At 43.8% G+C, this 13314-nt stretch overlaps 1 non-coding gene across 1 annotated transcript; it reads left to right on the top strand.

The window, feature by feature from the left end:
* Positions 1-9159: 9159 nt before the first annotated feature.
* On the top strand, positions 9160-9267 carry LOC126023472 (U6 spliceosomal RNA). Its single transcript, XR_007500593.1, has one exon. It is a non-coding gene; the product is annotated as a U6 spliceosomal RNA (small nuclear RNA).
* The last annotated feature ends 4047 nt before the right edge of the window (positions 9268-13314 follow it).

The following is a 13314-nucleotide window of genomic DNA, read 5'->3' as shown; positions in this document are numbered from 1 at the left end:
CCACGGTCGGGTCCGTCCTACGCTAGCGCTTGCAAGGCAGACACCTTACCTCTAGTGCCACCTTCCCGGCCCCACATGCAATATTTTGACATCAATATCATCATGAGTTCAGCTCCCATCACCAATGTTCTCATATTCCATACCCTCCTCCCTGCATTCCCTTGACAGGCACAGGACAGAGTTTGTGAGTACAGCATTGATATGTTTTCAGTGTCCTTGAATCTGTGCTTTGAATTATCTAGCTATATCAGTGCCCCATATCGCTAGTACAGTAAGCCAAGCCCCAGCATCTATGTCCTTCTTACTTCTTATTTCTCATCTTCCTTTTCTCCTTGATTTCATTTCTTTTCTGTCCTCCTAACAGAGCTCTGAGGTCAAGGGTGATCTAGGCATCAGACCTTTACATGACTTCATTTTACATGACATTTTATCATGCAGTTATTCTATATACCACAGATAACTGAGAGCATCCTGTGTTTGTCTTTGTTCTGGTTTACTCCATTCAACTGGTATCTTCCAGAAAAGGTCAAGTTTTAGCAAATTGTATGATTTCATTCTTCCTTGCAGCTGTGGTGTGTTCCAGTGTGTATATGTACCATATCTTCATAATCTAGTCGTCTTTCTGTGGCACTTTGTTTAGTTCCATATCATACCTATTGTAATAAGTGAGCAATAAATGATGTGTATGTTCTTTTCCATGAATAATTTTATATCCTGAGTTTTATACTCAATAGTAGAGTTGCTAGGTCCTATGACAGCTCAATCCTAAGTTTACTCAGGACTCCTCAAGTTTCCACAGAGGTTGAACCAGACAACAGTGGAGAAATGTTGGGCATTTTGTGAAGTCAAGCAAATACCACATATACTCGAGTATAAGCCGAACCCCCAACTTTACCCTAAAAACTGGGAAAACTTAGCGACTTGAGTATAAGCCGAGGTGGAATATGCAGCAGCCACTGGTAAATTTCAAATATAAAATAAATACCCAAAACAATGACAATAATTGAGGAGTAAATAAATAAATACATGATTACAGTTACAATACATGATCTACTGTATACCATTAACATACCACATTAACCCGTAGTATGAAACGGCACCTTTAATAAAGTGAACAAACCATTTCAGACAGTAAAGCATTGTAAATAAATGGTTAAAAATCCCGAATCCTCATACTCCCCAACCCCGGATCATAAGGATTCAGGATTTATAACCATGCATTTACACGATTTTACTGCCTTAAGTGGGTTTTTCACTTAATTAAATGTGCCATTGAATATTGTGAGTTAGATAGTTCAGTGCTATGCAGTTCAGGTCAGCCACCTACCTCTTCATCTCAGCTGCGACTTGTAGATTGAGCTGAAGCACCACCCCCTCCATCCGACGGTAGAAGAGGACTGGAGACTACATGCATTTGATTCAGCATAGGTGTACCGAATCAAATAACATGTATAACCCGAGTACAAGCTGAGTTGCGGTTTTCGGTACAAATTTTGTGCCAAAAACCTAGGCTTATACTTGAATATATATGATACTTAGGTACATTCAAATAAAACAAGAAACTCCAACATTTGGTTTGAGAGAAGATGTGCAGTATGAGTCCTATTAGGACAATCCCTTGGGCTGCAGGCCTGGTGTTTCTGAAGGACATACTTCATCTCTGGGAGATGAACTGGGTTTCTGCAGGAGTTGGTAAGGTCTCTGCAGCGTGAGCCAGCTATTGGGCTGGGGAAAAGACGCCAGACTTCAGGTCAGAGTTGCCATGCTCTAGGCCCAGGGCCACCTTAACTTTCCAGGAGTCCAGACTTGGGCCTTGCTGATGTCTCATACCTCATCACGGTGTTAGGGTCCGGGATGAATCCCCCTCTCCCAAGCGGCGTCTCAAGCCTTTCAAGGAGATACAGAAGCCATGCAAGTCGCAGAGGTGATTTATTTCTGGCACGTCAGGTTCAATGCTCATGGCGCTCCTCAGAGCAAGCCAGTGAACAAAAACCCTGAGCAAGGAATAAGTAGAGTTTGTATAGGCTACATTTTAGGGAGACACAAAGAACAAGCATTATTTCAAACAGGCAACATCATTTATCTTGCAGTCTCAGCTGCACTGTAACCGTTTTACAGGGTTCGAAAAACATGACCTTCCCACAAAGAAGATCTTTAAGACTCAAGGCTACATTTTATGGCAAGATGTGGGTGGTTAGTTACTGAAACTTTGCAGGCTGGAAGCTCATGTGCAAAGCCACATGTACACACGCTGGGGGAAGGGCAGAGGCCTGCTGAAACCTTGTTTTCGTTCCTTTTCATTCCCCACTTCTCCTATGGGTCATAACTTTAATCCTAAAGTTCCGCCATTTTCCCCGCCTCCAGCTCTTGACACTGCTGCCTTATGACTTATAGTTTGACCGCCCCTATTCGTTCCTGAATAAAAGCAAGCAGGCAGTTAACTACAGCCAGTGAGCCCATCTATTTGCTGACTGCCTTCAGTAAAGCCTAACTGTAGGGTATTACAGTGTTGCTGACAGACTGCCTTTGTTTGCATTGGCATTTTTTTTTCAGAAAAGGGTTTCTACGTGTTACAGTGATCCAATCCCAGGATGAGGATGGGTTTCACCTGGCTTCACCTGTGATTTCACATTCCCATTTATTACAGTAATAATCACCAATACTGCCACATTTGGTTATTAACCTATCCCCCTATCTCTGTGGGGGCAGACATAAAATTCAACTTGCTGTAATTGACACTTTTTTGCTTCACTGGTGCAACCTGAGGGACGGTCGGCGACAGCAACTCCTACACCATTACTGGCACCTCTGCCATTACGGGCCTATAATTGATATAATTTTGCAAGTGCACATTCCATTCATTCTCCTCTGGCACCAGTTCACAGAGGTGGAGATATAGGTTGGGCCACCAAGTCCCAAGGGGGTAGTTCCCATTATCTGTTCAGACTACATCCCCCTTTCTGTTGAGACCTCCCAGACCAGGATATGAGGCTGATGAGGATTAGTGTCTCTTGAAAGGGGAGCTCCCCGAAGTGGGGGCTTTTGAGTCACTTATCTTGGCGATGCAAGCGAAGCTTAAGAGGATTATTAGTCTTTTCCACTACCTGGAATGGCAGAGGCCTGCTGAAACCTTGTTTTCTTTTCAACAGTATGAAGACAAGATGGCAACAGAGACCAAGGCCATCCCTGAGAATTTACTCTATGCCTCTGGGAGGTGAGTTTGCTCTGATTTCTATGCCTGGGGGAGGCAGGCAGTTTTCCTGGAGGGTTTCACATTCTGCTGTGGGAGTCCATAACCTGTTCCCATGCTCATAGTGGACTAGGAGCCTGAAAGGGAGTTCAGGCAGCAGCTTGAATCAGCATCACTTAGAGCCCTGGGCTATGTCTCTGCTTCTCTAGGACACTTCCCTAGACTTATTTCTCAGGCTGGGGCTCAGGGGAAGTCTCCTGTTTTGCCAATGGGAGCTCCTGACTTGGATTCCCAGCACTACCAAAATGTGAGGAATTCAGATCATAGTCCTGGTCCTTGTCCTCTCCTGTTCAGAAATGTCAAGTACTTCTGTGGTGACCCAATCGAGTTGAGGCACCAGACCTCAGTTTCACTCCTGTCTCAGTTGTCAATTTCTTACTTGGAACTACTGCCATAATGCTTGGGGAGCTTGGGTTGGACTTGTGGCTGTTTGGCTGAGAGGTTCGGGCCTGAGGTTTCCTGATAATGCTGGTGGAGATTGTGTAGTGACTGGGACCCAACTCAGGGCTTCCCATAAGCTCGGCATGTGCTCAACCACTTGAACAGCTCTCCATTACCTGCCTTAAAGTTGAAGTGCTCAGCAGAGTTGACCTTTTTTTCTGGGATTTTTACCCAGTAGTGCTCAGGAGTTACTCCTGGCTCTGTGCTTAGAAATCACTACTGGCGGGGCCGGCGAGGTGGCGCTAGAGGTAAGGTGTCTGCCTTACAAGTGCTAGCCAAGGATCAAGACCGTGGTTCGATCCCCGGTGTCCCATATGGTCCCCCCAAGCCAGGGGCAATTTCTGAGCGCTTAGCCAAGAGTAACCCCTGAGCATGGGTGTGGCCCAAAAAAACAAAACAAAACAAAACAAACAAACAAACAAAAGAAATCACTACTGGCAGGGGCCGGAGAGATAGCACAGCAGTAAGGCATTTGCCTTAGACGCAGAAGGATGGTGGTTCTAATCCCAGCATCACATATGGTCCCCAGAGCCTGCCAGGAGCGATTTCTGAGCATACAGCGAGGAGTACCCCCGAGTGCTGCTGGATGTGAACCCCCCCCCCCAAATAAATCACTACTGGCTGATTCAAGAGACCATTTGGGATGGCCAAGTACAAGGCAAATGCCACACCCTCCATGCTATTTCTCTGGCCTCAGCAGAGTTGACTTTGAGTAGGAGCTCATGATTCAGAATTCTGGGCCATCAGGACACCAGAAGTAGATGTTTAGCACTTTCTATAATTCATTGGCCCTTCATGGGTTGCCTGGGCTCAGTGCACTGGGTCATTCCTGAATGTGTTTGGGGGATTGTGAATAATGCCTGGTATGGGCCAGGGTCACTCACATGCAAGGACAAATTCACCCCATGTGCTATTTAACTGGTGCATTTTAGTGGGACCATTTAAAATAAGTTTAGGGTCTACTGGATCACAGCCAGTACTTCTCAGGAGTTGCTTCTGGCTCTGAATTCAAGGATCTTTCTGGTGGATCTAAGGGAACCATATTTCATGTGACATACACTCAAACCTGTATCACTTTTTTTTGCAAAGCAAGTGCTCTGCCCACTGTACAATTGATCCAGTGCCTGGAATCCTTTAGGGGGGCACATCTGGCAGTGTTCAGGGGTTACTCCTGGCTTTGTGCTCAGGAATAACTCCTGGTGGGAGTTATGAAATGATTTTTTACAGAGATCATTCCAGCACTGCCTCCTTACTCAGAATGCCTCATTCCCTCCATCCTTGCAGTGCCCCGTTAACTCTCTGCAGGTCTGCTAACTTCCTACTGAAGACCAGTTCTCATTTTTTTTGTGGCCTTTCGGCATTTGTTATTTACCTTACTGTATTTTATTAGGTTTTGCATATGAGAGATCACTCTGTGTCTGTCCCACTTCTTCTTACTAGGTTCTTTTAGCATGATATTTCACTCAGCTTCAGATCAGTGCATGTGGCAAACCACTGCATGACTTCATCTTTTTTATAGCTGAGAAGTATTGTACTGTGTATAGGTATCCTAGCTTATTGATTCACTTGTCTATTCTAAATCCTTGGGTTGTTTTAGATTTTGGCCTTTTTGAAAATGGCAGTGCAAATGTCCTATATGAATAGAATCATTTGATTTTTGGGGTAGAGAATTGATGGAATTGTTGTCTCATATGGAAGCTCAATTTACTGGTTTATTTTTTTTTTGTTTTTGTTTTTGAGCAACGTCCACATTGTTTTACAAACAACAGCTGTGAATGTGGGTCCTTTTTCCCCATATCTACAAAAACACTTGGATGTGTGTCAGTGCCACTGGTTTACGATGATTAGCCATTGTTGTTTGGATTTGCATTCCTTGATAATAAGTGATTTAGAAATCTTTCCATGTTTTGAAAAAAACATGGCTGCCTTATGGCTCTTGATCATCTGCATGCTTTTGGAAATTTCTGTTTGTATTTTCTTGCAATTTTTTTGAGGTAACAGGTGTGTTAGATGCTTAAAACATTTTACCCAATCAAAAGCATGACTGGCAGGCAAGAGAATGGGAGAAGAGACCAAGAGAATCAGATCTAAACTGAACAGTGTTTATGAGTGTTCATTTGGAAGAGAAAGAAGACAAAACTCTCTTCAGGTGTAGAGCATGTTCAATCCCTAATGTCAATCTGAGGATTATGATGATGCCAGTGGCCTTGATAACTGACCTTCCTCCACACCACACACTTGTTCTCACTGGTCAAGTCTCCATAGCGAATGCCTTCATGTGCTCTTCACTCACTTTACCCACTGATTTATGTTTTATTTGTTTGCCACACCTGGCAGTGATGGGGTTAGCAATTGGTTTCTCCTTGCAGAACCTGGTGACCATGCAATAACAGTAAACTAACCTGGGCCTCAATAATGGAAATGATGATCTCTAATCCTTTGAGCCCTATCCCTGTCCCCATGCTTGCTACTCTGTGTGTGTTTGTTCTGTGTGTCCATTTTTGTTTCTGTGACATCCTGGAATTGAATAGAAACCACATGAATATATGGAATATGATTTGGTGCTGATCACATCCTCAGAACTTGTGTATACATTTGATTGACAATGAGATTTTCAAAATCAACTTCATTTACTGATAGATTATCAATAACCAGTCACATAGTCACTAACATAAGGAAGACATCAGGAATGTAGCAATAGTACAAAGGGGATGGTATTTTCCTTGCATGAGCCCTATATGGGGTGATTGCTGTCACCAGAAATGGTTTCCTAGTTCCTACCAGATATAATCCAATGGGTAGAGTCAGAGTCAGGTATTAGTCCCAATGGGTGTAGTGCTGAAATAACCAAATAAAGCAGCTTTTCCAAAATAAATCCATTTCTGTTCAGAATTAGAATTGGGGAGACATCTCCCACCAGCATTTGTTCTCACCAAAGTGGACAGGGTGGGGCATTGGTCCAGGTCATGGGATAGGGCATGGCTGCTAAGTGGGATTGCTTGCTAACAATTGGGCCAGAGGCATTGGCCTTTTTTTCATCTGAACTTGTCTTTTGAGGGTTTGTGGTGGTGGATTTGGAGCTTAGCGATATAGATGGCGATTGGTGGATTTGGTGGAGGAGATGAGTCTGGGATAAATACTAGACAGACCTGAATCCATCCCATAGGCACTCGGGACAGGGAAAGGGTGTATTTCAGGGACATTTCTAAAAATCATTGATCTGCAGTGCTGTGAGTGGTGCTGGATTGGAGACAGTGTCACTGCCACAGTGTTGCTGGTATTTTGGGAGGAAGGAGTATTTCTGTTGCAGCTTATTCCCTAACATCAAAAAACGATCACTGTACATTTTTTATGGGGAAGGCATAATTTTGGACACATTCATTCTTGAATGAGCAAAATATCTATTTTATGAAAAAAAATGACATAAAAGGAAAGATGACATATAAATTTTAAAGGACTTGGTGTGTTATAGATAAGCAGTTCACAGCTAAGCACATTTCTACTCCCCACACCTACATCATGGGTCCAGATATATGTCCGAAGGGCTCAGATAAAAATTACATGAAGCAAATTGTCTCATTAAATGATATAGGACTGGGGCGGGTAAGGTAAAGAAACTGTAAGAATAATTTTAACCTTAAATAAACATGGAGGAGCTAAGTTTCCCATGCTGACTGTATTTGATATGGGACAGAGTGAAGCATGGGGTTAGTTCTTTGCCCCAAAATGTTCTCAAATGAGATAGTTTCTCAATTGTTGAACAGGAGACACTGCTCTGGTTTAATCCGATCCTCTTCTTTTAGGTGGTTGGTGGTTTGGAGTTGTGATTGGAGTTTGGTGTTGGGAAAATCTGGTGGAGGAGGAGGTGAGTGTGGGATGGAGCCTAGCTACAGTGTTTTGCCTACAATGTGTCCAGCATTTTTTTACAGTGTCCACATCAGGGCAGGGCTGGGAGAGATTTTAGGGATATACCTTAGTATCTGTGGTACAGACCATGGGTGGTGCAGGAGGAAAATGTTAGTGCTGGCTGTCCAGGGTAAGTTATGAATCAAGTGAAGGGATTGTTAAATGGGGGTATAGTGCTAAGATTGCAGTACTCTATGCAGTGAAAGTCCTAAACTGGATTTTCATGCAAACTGGCCTCTGAGTTAAGAAATTATTTCCTTAAAATATTTAGCTTTGTAAGCAACAAGGATAGCACAGCATGGAAGGCATTTGCTTGCACGTGTCATACCTGAGTGAACGCTGCCACCCCGAATCGTTTCACAAATCCTACCAGGTGTGATCCCAGAGGGCAGTCCATGAAGAAAGCCCATAATACCAATAAGTTTGGACCCCAAGAAAGCCACACAAAGAAGAAGCATTATTTCTGACAGAGATTTCTCTTCTGAGTTTGAGTTGTGGATCAAGAACCTCTTCAGCCTAAGTCTCCCCAAAGGGAACATGGTGGGATATTGAGCCCGGACACTTGTCAGGGCTGGCTGCTGAGGTGAGATTATTTCCCCAAAATTGACCAGAGGTACTGGCTGTTTTAACTGCTCCTGGTCTTTGAGGGTTTTTAGTGGCAGGGTGGTGGTTTGGAGGTGGATGTTAGCCCTAAATACGGCAATTGGGGGAGGATATTTGGAGAGCAGAGTTATGACTGGGTAGGAGGTTAGACAAACATTCAGGGCAAGGAAGGAAGGATTTTAGGTATTTTAAGGATTTTAGGGATTTGCTAGAATCACTCTTCTGCAGGGTTGTGGGTGGTGCTGGTTAGGAGATAGTGGGGCTGCCATAATGTGTCTTGTGATATGAAAAGAAAGGAGTTATCATTCTCTGTGTCTGGGAATGTCAGCGGTTGACCTTCAGGCACTTCAATATTGCAGCAGATTTGCTTGTGTGTTACCAAATTAACTCAAACAATTAAGTGGAAAAATATGTGATGAAAATTGTCTAATGTAATTCTTTTAAGCAGTTCACCTTCTTAGATATAGTCCATGTACTACCAGCTAAGAGTTTAATCCACAGATCTTGTTCAGTTTTTTTTTAAAATATATTTTTATTTAAGTTACATGGTTATAGTTGGGTTACTGTCACAAACAGAACACCCCCTTTTCAGTGTAACATTCCCCCCTCCCAAGGCCCCCTCCCCCCTTTCCATCTCCTGCCTGTATTCGAGACAGGCATTCTACTACAGTTATTTGTTTTTAAGTTCAGTAAATTGTTTTTATTTCTTAAAGGATAAGGGTTAAAAAAGAATAACAAAGGTGTGACAGTGGCAATTGCTGTTGTTTGCATAGGCCCAGAAAAATATTGGGAAAAAGGAAAGAAAATCCTTGGCCTGATTACAAGAAGGCCTTACCCCCAAAGTTTATTGGCATAAGACCGACTCTGGGCTTCTTGTTCAGTTTTTAATCCATTTATACATAGTCAAATTGGTTGCAAGTACCTGGAGGTCTATGCCATTTTTTCAGATGTATATGCTTGTGATTCGCTTCGGCAGCACATATACTAAAATTGGAACGATACAGAGAAGATTAGCATGGCCCATGCGCAAGGATGATACGCAAATTCGTGAAGCGTTCCATATTTTTTATGTATCGTAAATAATTCTATGTAAATGAACTTCAGTCACAATAAAAAAAAAGAAAAAAAAGAACAAAGACACAATTTTCCATCAACACAAGTTGATTTTATATATTTCTGTTGCAGCTCTTTTCTTGCTAACAGGAGAAAATGATCATTGTGCATATTTTCTATGGGGAAGGCACAATTTGGATAAATGCATTTTTGAATAAACAAAAATATATCTTTTATGTATAAAAACAGACATAAAATTAAATATTATATAAAAATGTTAATAAAGATGGAGTGCTATAGACCAGAATTTCACAGCTAGGCACATTTCTACTCCCCCTACCTACATCATCGGTCCAAGATATGTCCTAAGGGCTCAGAGAAAATTTGCATTATCGGGAAGCCACGAATGTCATTAGAGGATGACTGGGGCAGGTAAAGTAAAGAAACTAAGAAAAATTTTAACCTGAAGTAACCATTGAGGAGCTATAGATTCCTATCTTACTGTACTTGATTCAGGACACAGTGAGGTATGGGGATAGGTCTTAACCCCAAAACGTTGTTCAAATGAGATTTTTTTCAACAGGTAAGCAGGAGGCACTGCTCTGATTTAATCTGATCCTCTTCTTTTAGGTGGTTGGTGGTTTCGAGTTCTAATTAGAGTTTTGTTGTGGAAAAAGATCTGGTGGAGGAGGAGGTGAGTGGAGGAGGAGGCTACACAGTGCTTAGCCTATACAATTTCTATAATTTCTTTACAGTGTCCACATCAGGTCAGGGCTGGGATGGATTCTGAGGATATTTCTTAGATTCTGTGGTACAGATCTTGGATGATATGGGTGAGAAGAAGCCAGTGCTGGCTGCCCAGGCTAAATTATGATGCTGATGAGGGGGTTTTCCAATGGTACTAATCTTGGTGTACTGTATGAAATGAAATTCTAAACTAAGGATTTTCTATTCAAACTAGTCTCAGAGGTAATGGTATTATTTCCTTCATATATTTAGCTTTCAAAGACATAGTGATAGCATAGCAGGGAAGGCATTTGCTGAGTAATTTTGCTGCCACCCCAAAAAGTTTCACAAATCCTACCACGTGTGATTCCAGAGAGTAGTCCCTGGAGAAAGCCCTGAGAAACCAATAAGTAGCACAGTAAGGAAGGCATTTGCTTGCATATGCCTCACCTGAGTAATCACTGATACCCTAAAAGTTTCTCAAATCCTCTCCGGTGTAATTTTTATTTCCTTGTATTCTCACCTCTCTAGTCTCAGTGCAGTTGTTGCGCCAAGGGATTAAATCAAGGGACCCAGGGACAATCGACTTGGCCTTGAAATCCCTCAGTTATTTCCTCCGAGAAGGTGAGTGGAAATAGGGGTACTGCTGCTCTCCTCCAAGAGGAGCTTTCTCTGGGGGACTCGCCATATTTGGTAGTACCTAGCTTTCATTTGAACATGGCAAAATGACACAGGCATGCAGAAAAGGTATCAAGTAGGAGCCATGAATTGGGCTGAGGATGATAATGTGTTAAGAACAGGAAAGAGAGGATGGAGAACTCCCAGGGAAGAAGACAAGAGAACACCATTCTGAGGATAGAAGTCCCTGGCAGTGTAGAGAATGGCATGGTGGGAGATATGGACTGAAGTGGAAGGTTTCTCAACAGAGCCAGGGGACCATCTCCAGGGTACATATTTTAGGTCTCTTTCTATCAGGGCTAAAGCAGAGCAATGGTGCATGGCTGGTACATGGCCTTTGAATACAGAGAATGTTCTTTCTCTTCCCCCTCCTGCCTCTATTTGTTTCTGGACAATACTTGGTGGTTGTCAATATTTACTCTTGGCTCAGCTTCAGGTATCACTCCTGGCAGAGCTGGAGGGACTCAGTTACTTATGTGGTGCTGAGGATTGAACCTATATTGACCACATGCAAAATAAACACACACTGCCTGCATATTCATGCCATTCCTACCCCACTGCCATGTAGCAGTGACAGCACCTGAAAGCTGACTTGAGCTCTGTGTGTGTCTTCTCTTCAGGGCCCCAGAGTACTGAGCTGAAGAGAGAGGCGGTGCAGTCAACCATTGAAGTGCTGAGGCTGAATCTTGAAGGAGTGAGCAGCCAGTGTGATGTCCCTGAGTGTTGAGGGCTTTCTGAGATGGAGATGAAGGGAAAAGGAACAGGAAGCTGGTGAGGATGATAATGAGGATTACTCACCCAACTCTTTGTCAGGATTGGCTGCGGGTCACATTTAGCTCTTCCAAATCTCAGTAGGCTTGAGAGAGAATGGCTGTGTTTAACCTACTTACTACACGTTTCTTTGGGAAGCAATGGTGTGCCCAGCGGGGACTAAATGTCATTTCAACCCTTGAGAATTTACAGCCATAGGTAGAGGACTGAATCATCTTCAGTGGTGTGGGTTCAAGACTCCCTCCCTCCCTCCCTCCCTCCCTCCCTCCCTCCCTCCCTCCCTCCCTCTTTCCCTCCCTCCCTCCCTCCCCCTCCCTCCCTCCCTCCCTCCCTCCCTCCCTTCCTTTCTTCCATCCTTCCTTCCTTCCTTCCTTCCTTCCTTCCTTCCTTCCTTCCTTCCTTCCTTCCTTCCTTCCTTCCTTCCTTCCTTCCTCCTTTCCTTCCTTCCTCCTTCCTTCCTTCCTCCCTCCCTCCCTCCCTCCCTCCTTCCTTCCTTCCTTCCTCCCTTCCTTCCTTCCTTCCTTCCTTCCTTCCTTCCTTCCTTCCTTCCTTCCTTCCTCCTTCCCTTCCTTCCTCCTTCCCTTCCCTCCCTCCCTCCCTCCCTCCCTCCATCCCTCCCTTCCTACCTTCCTTCCTTCCTTCCTTCCTTCCTTCCTTCCTTCCTTCCTTCCTTCCTTCCTTCCTTCCTTCTTTCCTTTCTTCCTTCTGTCATTTCTTCATTCTTTCCTACCTCTCTTTGTTATCCCTCCTCTCAGTTCCTTCTTCCGTCCCTTCTTTCCTCTGACCTTCTCTTCCTTCATTTTGCAATTTCTTTTGATTTTTGGGCCAGACTGGTAGTGCCTACTCATTTCTCCTGGCTCTGTGCTGAAGAATTACTTCTGTCAGGCTCAGGGGACCATATAGGTTGCCATGAATCTAATGTAATTTGACAGCATGCACTGTAAATGTTTTACCTGCTGTACCATTCTCATTTGGAGGTGGGAGTAAAATAGCAAACCTGGCAGTGCTCAGATGTTGGAGGTCTTTTCTGGCCCTCTCAGGGCACCTTTTTGTGCCTGGGCTCAAGTCTATTATTCCAGCATGCATAGATGTACTCAGTCCACTAAGTGAGGCTCCAGGAGGCCCTTTTTGACCAAGATCTGCCGCTGAGTTCAGACAGCACAAATGGTATCACCTCAGAATTGTACTGGATGGATGGTCTATGAACTTGGGCTTGGGAACTGGAAGAAAATGGTGGAAAATGATTTAGAAAGACCAACTCTTCAGACTCTTCCTAACCCTTCAAGAACCTCAATGTTGAGCCCAGAATCTTGATACTGTTGCCTGGGTTTTCTGCTGAATGCCAGTGTATGGGATCTAGCCTGGACTTGCATTCTCTTCTGGCTCCACATTTTTGCTAGTCTCTCTATCTGAAGATACCATTTATGCATGCTTAGGTTCCCCAGTAGCATAGCGTGAGGAGGGCCCAGCCAGAAGTTAGGTTTGTTTCTGAAGCTCCCTGAAGAAGCACACTGGGCTTGAGTCTGTAGGGACATCCCTTCCCTGGCTTGGTTTTGCTTTTTTTTAGTTCTCTTGCACACTGAAGGGCTATTAGGTGGTCTCCAGTTTTATTCTCTGGCTCATCCTGGCTGTGTCTCCCCAGGTATATGATGACCTCCTTCAGCTGATTGAAGAGATGATTGGGGAAGATTATTTGTTGTCCCCTAATGGCAACATTCTCCTCCTAGAGCTCATGAAGTTGAGTGTGGATCCATTGGTAGGATCAGAGGAAGGTCTGGATTGATGGTGGAGCAAGGGAGGAGAGGGTTGGGAGTAGGAGGGGAGGTGAGTCAAGGAGGGTGGCGTCTGTTCACAATTTCAACCTTCCCATACTCTTTTCCATTTCT

The sequence above is a fragment of the Suncus etruscus genome, chromosome 11 (assembly GCF_024139225.1).
Source record: "Suncus etruscus isolate mSunEtr1 chromosome 11, mSunEtr1.pri.cur, whole genome shotgun sequence".
NCBI lineage: Eukaryota > Metazoa > Chordata > Mammalia > Eulipotyphla > Soricidae > Suncus > Suncus etruscus.
The sequence above is the reverse complement of the archived record's forward strand: the minus strand, read 5'-3'. Positions and strand labels throughout refer to the sequence as shown.